This window comes from Salvelinus sp. IW2-2015, unplaced genomic scaffold (assembly GCF_002910315.2).
Source record: "Salvelinus sp. IW2-2015 unplaced genomic scaffold, ASM291031v2 Un_scaffold803, whole genome shotgun sequence".
In the NCBI taxonomy this organism is placed as follows: Eukaryota; Metazoa; Chordata; class Actinopteri; order Salmoniformes; family Salmonidae; genus Salvelinus; species Salvelinus sp. IW2-2015.
In genome coordinates this window covers 637,446-646,372 of record NW_019942617.1, presented here as the reverse complement: position 1 = coordinate 646,372, position 8,927 = coordinate 637,446, and positions in this window count along the sequence as shown.

The window sequence follows — 8,927 nt, the reverse complement described above, 5'->3', positions numbered from 1 at the left end:
TTGAGATATTTGCAGTGCACATCATTCAATCTTTGACTTGCACAGGATCCATTCCACCAAGGTCAGTGGCCTATTACTTTAATGCGATTTTAGCCATATCCGTTCCCAGTTACCATCCATTGAAACACCCCAAACAGACAGGGGAAATAGCTTGGAAGCACAGCAACCGTGGTTTGCCGAGTTTTTACCTTYAGCAGGGAGTCAGGGTGTGTCTGTATACAGGTAATTACCATCTGTGGGGCACAGAGGCCCACTGTGATTACAGATGAGCCCAGTAATAGATTTGACACTTAGAAACRGAGAATGCTGCATTCCTCCAGTCCGACTGCAAGGTGGGTAGGTATCTGCAAGATGGATTATGTGGGGTTTGTGAGTTCAACATTGACACAGATTCATCGTAAATCATTATGCCGGCGACCCGGAGTGATTTTTGCATTAGGAGCAGAAAATGGAGTTCACCCAGTCAATGAGGAGGGCATATTTCACATCAGTCACCCTACTTTCATGTTACATTTCACTTCCGTTACCAAAAGGGATCATGGTATATAATAGCAATCAGCATGATACCGCGCTAACAATAGGCCCTATACGGCTCCTGCACAGGGGTTACTGCATGGGGCGCTATCTTTCTTTTAAAGCAAAGACAAAGTTCAAAACTAATGTTTAACTAAATAAATGCATGTCTAATGTCAAATCTTTAATAGATGGTTTAGAATATAGCGTATKGTCTTTTTAAAGCATTTGGCACAGAGCTGTGAGGACGTTTCCCACTAAGCACGGACCAACGTCAGCGTCTTTTGGACGTCTTTTTTTGGTCCTGTGTGGACCGCCTGTCTTTTTTGGGGGGTATTTTTTTGGTGCGTTCCGGACAGACCTTGATTTCAATGTCCAAAGATGGTGCTTTTTGGTTCGGTCCGGACCAAATCCGAACCAATCTTAGACGTTTCTGTGTGGTTCAGATCAGCCTATATTTGGCCCAAACATAGTAGTCTATAATTGTTTCAGATTTGGTCTGGACCAAATCTGAACCGATCATAGACATCTATGCTTCACAAGTTTGGACAGCACAGTACAATAGAGCACATTACAGTACACTATAGTACAGTCTGATGAAACCAAGATTGAACTCTTTGGCATGAATGCCAAGCGTCACATCTGGAGAAGACCTGGCACCATCCCGACGGTGAAGCATGGTGGTGGCAGCATCATACAGTGGGGATGTTTTTCAGCGGCAGAAATCAAATCAAATTACAGTGAAATGCTTACTTACAAGCCCTTAACCAACAATGCAGCTGTAAAAAAACTAAGTAAAAAATATAAAGAAAAATAAMAAATAATTAAAGAACAGCAGTAAAATAACAGGAGCGAGGCTATATACAGTACAGGGGGTGCCGGTACAGAGTAAGTGTRCGGGGGCACAGGTTAGTCAAGGTAATTGAGGTAATATGTACAAGTACTGTAGGTAGAATTAAAGTGACTATGCATAGATAATAACCAGAGAGTAGGAGCAGTGTAAAAGGTGGGGTGAGGGGGGGACAACAATGCAAATAGTCTGGGTAGCCATTTTATTAGCTGTTCAGGAGTCTTATGGCTTGGGGGTAGAAGTTGTTAGGAAGCCTTTTGGACCTAGACTTGGCGCTCCGGTACTGCTTGCCGTGCGGTAGCAGAGAGAACAGTCTATGACTAGGGTGGCTGGAGTCTTCGACAATTTTTAGGTATTTCGTCTGACTCCGCCTGGTATGGAGGTCCTGGATGGCAGGAAGCTTGGCCCCAGTGTTGTACTGGCCCGTACGCACTACCCTCTGTAGTGCCTTGCGGTCGGAGGCTGAGCAGTTGCCATACCAGGCAGTGGTGCAAGCCGCCAGGATGCTCTCAATGGTGCAACTGTATAATTCTTTGAGGATCTGAGGACTCATGCCAAATCTTTTCAGTCTCCTGAGGAGGAATAAGCTTTGTTGTGCCCTCTTCACAACTGTCTAGGTGTGTTTGGACCATGATAGTTTGTTGGTGATGTGGACACCAAGGAACTTGAAGCTATCAACCTGCTTCACTACAGCCCTGTCGATGAGAATGGGGGCGTCCTCCTTTTCCTGTAGTCCACACTCATCTCCTTTGTTTTGAACACATTGAGGGGGAGGTTGTTGTCCTGGAACCACACTGCCAGGTCTCTGACCTCCTCCCTATAGGCTGTCTCGTTGTTGTCGGTGATCAGGCTGACCACTGTTGTGTCAACGGCAAACTTAATGATGGTGTTTGAGTCGTGCCTGGCCATGAAGTCATGGGTGAACACGCACACCTGAGGGGCCCTGTCATGCCAAATAGTGTACCTCCGGGCAAATAGTGTCCCCCTCTATGTCACAATAGGATTCGATGAGTTGTAGCTTCTGTTGCTAGGGATGTTGCTAGAATTTGCAACATTCTGACCCAATTACGTAATGAACCAACAYGTCCGTTGCAATGCTGGTTGCTTGGCTCTATCTGTAAGKTAAGTAACTTTAATGTGTTAAGCAGATTACACGTTTTCTTTGCCATTTCCGAAACATAGCAATGTTTAAGACATGGATTTCATGTTGTAACGTTAACAAGGTACCAAAAGTAGTTTGAAATAATGTTTTCATTTTATTAGCTAAAAAAAACTTGTTTGAACAGGAAATTGTCGAGGAATTCAGCCTTGTTTGGATAGCGATGATGAAAAGAGCGCCATTTAGGCTGTAATGATCTCCAAAATTYGAATCATTAGGTCATCACACCGTTGATATAAYAACAGACGCTAATAGTTTATCGAACTCCATTGTGACGTAGAAGGGGACACTATTTGGCCAGGGGACAATATTTGGCATGACAGCTCCCGTGTTGAGGATCAGCGTGGCAGATGTGTTGTTACCTACCCTCACTATCTGGTGGCGGCACCGTCAGGAAGTCCAGGATCCAGTTGCAGAGGGAGTTGTTTCGTCCCAGGGTCCTTAGCTTATTGATGAGCTTTGAGGGCACTATGGTGTTGAACGCTGAGCTGTAGTCAATGAATGGCATTCCCACATAGGTGTTCCTTTTGTCCAGGTGGGAAGGGGCAGTGTGGAGTGCAGTAGAGTCAGCATCATCTGTGGATCTATTGGGGCGGTATGCAAATTGGAGTGGGTCTAAGGTTTCTGGGATAATGGAGTTGATGTGAGCCATGGCCAGCCTTTCAAAGCACTTCATGGCTACAGACGTGAGTGCTACGGGTCGGTAGTCATTTAGGCAGGTTACCTTAGTGTTCTTGGGCACAGGGACTATGGTGGTCTGCTTGAAACATGTCAGACAGGGACAGGTTGAAAATATCAGTGAAGACACTTGCCAGTTGGTCAGCGCATGCTCGGAGTATACGTCCTGGTAATCCATCTGGCCCCGTGCCCTTGTGAATGTTGACCTGTTTAAAGGTCTTACTCACATCGGCTACGGAGAGCGTGATCACACAGTTATCTGGAACAGCTGATGCTCTCATACATACTTCAATTTTGCTTGCCTTGAAGCGAGCATAGAAGTAATTTAGCTTGTCTGGTTGGCTCGTGTCACTGGGCAGCTCGGTGCTGTTCCCTTTATAGTCTCTAATAGTTTGCAAGCCCTGCCACATCCGACGAGCGTCGGAGCCGGTGTGGTGCGATTCAATCTTAGTCATGTATTGACGCTTTTCCTAGTTGATGGTTCGTCTCAGGGCATAGCGGGATTTCTTATATGCGTCCGGGTTAGAGTCCTGCTCCTTGAAAGCTGCACCTCTACCCTTTAGCTCAGTGAGGATGTTGCCTGTAATCCATGGCTTCTGGTTGGGGTATGTACGTACAGTCACTGTGGGGACGACGTCACCGATGTACTTATTGATGAAGCCAGTGACGGATGTGGTGTACTCCTCAATGCCATTTGAAGAATCCTGGAACATATTCCAGTCTGTGCTAGCAAAACAGTCCTGTAGCTTAGCATCTGTGTAATCTGACCACTTCTTTATTGACCGAGTCACTGGTGCTTCCTGCTTTAGTTTTTGCTTGTAAGCAGGAATTGGGAGGATAGAATTATGGACAGATTTGCCAAATGGAGGGCGAGGGAGAGCTTTGTATGCGTCTCTGTGTGTGGAGTAAAGGGCTTTATCTGGTTGCACATTTAACATGCTGGTAGAAATTAGGTCAAATGGATTTAAGTTTCCCTTCATTAAAGTCCCCGGCCACAAGGAACACCGCCTCTGGATGAGCGTTTTCCTGTTTGCTTATGGCCTTATGCAGCTCATTGAGTGCGGATTTAGTGCCAGCATCGGTTTGTGGTGGTAAATAGACAGTTCCAAAAAATATAGATGAAAACTCTCTTGGTAAATAGTGTGGTCTATAGCTTTTCATGAGATACTCTACCTCAGGCGAGCAAAATCTTGAGACTTCCTTAATATTAGATTTTGTGCATCAGCTGTTGTTTACAAATATACACAGACTGCCACCCCTTGTCTTACCGGAAGCAGCTGTTCTATCTTGCCAATGCAGCGTAAACCCCACCAGCTGTATTTTATCCATGTCATCGTTCAGCCACGACTCGGTGAAACATAAGATATTACAGTTTTTAATGTCCCGTTGGTAGGATATTTGTGATCGTAGCTTGTCTATTTTCTTATCCAATGATTGTATGTTGGCTATTAGGACTGATGGTAGAGGCAGATTACCCACTCACCGTCGGATCCTTACAAGGCACCACAACCTACGTCCCCTATATCGCCGTCTCTTTCTCCTGTGAATGACGGGGATGTGGGCCTTGGCGGGTGTCTGAAGTAAATCTTTCGCATCCGACTAGTTAAAACATTTTAACGATAAGCCCCTTTTTTTTTTTTTTTAAATTTCGCCTAAAATGACATACCCAAATATAACAGCCTGCAGCTCAGGACCTGAAGCAAGGATATGCATATTCTTGAAACCATTTGAAAGGAAACACTTTGGAGTTTGTGAAAATATGAAATGAATGTAGGAGAATATAACACATTAGATCTGGTAAAAGACAATACAAAGAAAAAACCATGCGTTTTACATTTTTTTGTACMATCATCTTTGAAACGCAAGAGAAAGGCCATAATTATTATTATTCCAGCCCAGGCGCAATTTAGATTTTGGCCACAAGATGGCAGCAGCATATGTGCAACGTTTTAGACTGATCCAATGAACCATTGCAYGTCTGTTCAAAATGTTGATTCAAGACTGCCCGAAATGTGCATAATTGGTTTATTAATAACTTCACAAGTTCATAATTGTGCACTCTCCTCAAACGGTAGCATGGTAGTATTTCACTAATAGCTACTGTAAATTGGACAGTGCAGTTAGATGAACAAGAATTTAAGCTTTCTGCCCATATCTGATATGTCTATGTCCTGGGAAATTTCCAGGACAAGTCTYTGAATGTCCTTGAGTGGCCCAGCCAGAGACCGGACTTGAACCCGATCGAACATCTCTAGAGAGACCTGAAAATAGCTGTGAAGCGACGCTCCCTATCCAACCTGACAGAGTTTGAGAGGATCTGCAGAGAGGAATGAGAGAAACTCCCCAAATATAGGTGTGCCAAGATTGTAGCATCATACCCAAGCAGACTCAAGTCTGTAATATCACTGCCAAAGGTGCTTCAACAAAGTGCTGAGTAAAGGGTCTGAATACTTATGTAAACGTGATACTTCAATTACAGAAAAAGTGTAAATGTGCAAAAATCTCTAAAAATCTGTTTTTGCTTTGTTGTTATGGGGTTTTCAATCAATTTTAGAATAAGGCTGTAATGTAATAAAATGTGGAAAAAGTCAATGGGGTCTGAATACTAGGCAACAGGATAGATAATTGACCGTAGCAGCAGAGCATGTGAGTCCGTGAGTGTGCGTGTGCACATGTTATGTGTGTGTGGGTGTTTGTAGTGTGTGTGTGTTTGTGTTGGGTTGTCAGTGTAAGTATGTTTGAGTTTGTGGGTAGAGTCCAGTGTGTGTGCATAGAGTCAGTGTAAGAGAGTTAGTGCAGGTAGTCCGGGTAGCCATTTAATTAGATATTTAGCAGTCTTATGGCTTGGCTGTAGAAGTTGTTCAGATGCTGTTGGTTCCCGACCTGGTGCACTGGTTCAGCTTGCCGTGCGGTAGCAGAAAGAACAGTCTATGGCTTGGGTGACTGGAGTCTTTGACACCGCCCGCAGAGAGGTCCTGGATGGCAGGGAGATAGAACCCAGTGATAAAACTCCACTGTCATGTACCGTACCATACAGTACTGTACTCTACTGTGCTATACTGTCCTGAACTGTGTCATACTTTACTGTGCTGTTCAAACTTGTGAAACATAGCCTAGAGGTCTATGATTCGTTCAGATTTGGTCAGGTCAGAAACATCAAAATGTGTACTTGTTTGGGGGTGGAGCTTATTAGCATAATACCCAGCATGCTTTGCAAGTGTTTGTTTTTAAATGTACATTTGGTCATTCAACAGACAATCTTATCCAGAGCAACTTATAGTGCATTCAAGGTAGATAAACAACAACATATCAAAGTCATAGCAAGATTTGTTTTTTTCTGTAACCATTACTGAGAATGTTATTGTAGTTGAAGTGGTCTGTTGGTTCATTCTTAGTTTAGACCACTTTGAACATTATTGCTGCCAGTTTTAAAGACCCTGTGTAGTCTTTTAAAATCATCACTGTATGTCTAATAAATCATAGTGTGTGTTTATTTCATGACAATAATGCAACATATATTTTTTATAATTTATTTTCTGAACCTCCTTTTGCCTTTCTAAGTCTGATTGTATGTTTTTTTTTAGTACTTTTCACCCCTTTTCCTCCCCAATTTGTAGTTACAGTCTTGTCTCATCGCTGCAATTCCCGTACAGACTCGGGAAAGGTGAAGGTCGAGAGCCTTGTGTGCTCCAAAACACAACCCTGCCAAGCCGCACTGCTTCTTGACACTGCTCGCTTAACCCGGAAGCCAGCCGCACCAATGTGTTGGAGGAAACACCCCGAAGTCAGCCTGCATGCGCCCGGCACGCCACAAGGAGTCGCTAGAGTGCRATGGGACTAGGAAATCCCGGCCGGCCAAACCTTCCCCTAACCCGGACAACGCTGGGTCAATTGTGCATCGCCTAATGGGTCTCCCCATCGCGGCCAAATGCGACACAGTCTGGGATCGAACCCAGGTCTGTTGGAACGCCTCAAGTGCCTTAGACTGCTGCACCACTCGGGAGRCCCTTTGTGTGGCCTTGTTGATATACATTTAAATACATTTACATATTTGATTTGCGGATAGGATCATCTCGACTAGAGCCTACCCCTCTTACCCCTTCAAAGTAGGAGGGTACAGTGCCACACCCCTTGACTTTTTCCACATTTTGTTGTGTTAATAGGTGGGATTTTATTGAATTTTTTTGTCAACGATCTACACAAAATACTCTGTTGAAAAAATGTAAATGTAATTAATATATCTTGATTAGATACGTATCCAATACATGTTAGAATCACCTTTGGCAGCGATTACAGCTGTGAGTCTTTCTGGGTAAGTCTCTAAGAGCTTTGCACACCTGGATTGTACAATATTTGCACATTATTATTTTTTACAATTCTTCAAGCTCTTTCAAGTTGGTTGTTGATCATTGATAGACAAAGTTAAAATTGTAACTAGGCTACTCAGGGACATTCAATGACGTTTTGGTAAGCAACTCCAGTGTATATTTGGCCTTGTGTTTTAGGTTATTGTCCTGCTAAAAGGTGAATTTGTCTTCCACGGGGAAGACATTCTCATTTACAGGAACGACATGGGGAATAGTTACAAGGGAGAGGAGGGGGGATGAATGAGCCAAACGGAAGCTGGGGATGATTAGGTGGCCATCATGGTACGAGGGCCAGATTGGGAAGTTTGGTGCCACCTTAATTGGGTTGAACGGGCTTGTGGTAATGACTGAAGTGGAATGGGTGGAATGGCATCAAATACATCAAACACGTGGTTTCCAGGGGTTTGATGCCATTCCATTTGCTCCGTTCCGGCCATTATTATGAGCCGTTCTCTCCTCAGCAGCCTCCTATGCCCTAGTCTTACAACAAGTACCATGGGATCTTTCGTGACCACAGAGTCAGGACAATCGTTTAACATATATGTGCCTTGTATTTTAAATAAATCACTGACAGTGTCACCAGCAAAGCACCCCCACACCATCACACCTCCTCTTCCATGCTTCACGTGGGAAACACACATGCAGCGATCATCCGTTCACCTACTTTGCGTCTCACAAAGACAGAGGTTGGAACCAAATATTTCTAATTTGGACTCATCAGACCAAAGGACAGATTTCCACCGGTCTAATGTCCATTGCAAGTGTTTCTTGGCCCAAGCAAGTCTCTTCTTCTTATTAGTGTCCTTTAGTAGTGGTTTCTTTGCAGCAATTCAATCATGAAGGCCTGATTCATGCAGTCTCCTCTGAACAGTTGATGTTGAGATGGCTGTTACTTGAACTCTGTGAAGCATTTATTTATACTGCAATTTCTGAGGCTGGTAACTCTAATGAAGCTATCCTCTGCAGCAGAGGTAACTCTGGGTCTTCCTTTCCTGTGGCGGTCCTCATGAGAGCCAGTTTGATCATAGCACTTGACCATTTTTGAGACTGCACTTGAAGAAACTTTCAAAGTTCTTGACATTTTCCACATTGACTGACCTTCATGTCTTAAAGTAATGATGGACTGTCGTTTCTCTTTGGTTATTTGATCTGTTCTTGCCATAATATGGACTTGGTCTTTTACCAAATAGGGCTATCTTGTGTATAAAATTCCACTATTTAACTTTTACACCTGTCAATTGAAATGCATTCCAGGTGACTACATCATGAAGCTGGTTGAGAGAATGGCAAGTGTGCAAAGCTGTCATCAAGGCAAAGGATGGCTACTTTGAAGAATCTCAAATATAAAATATATTTTGAT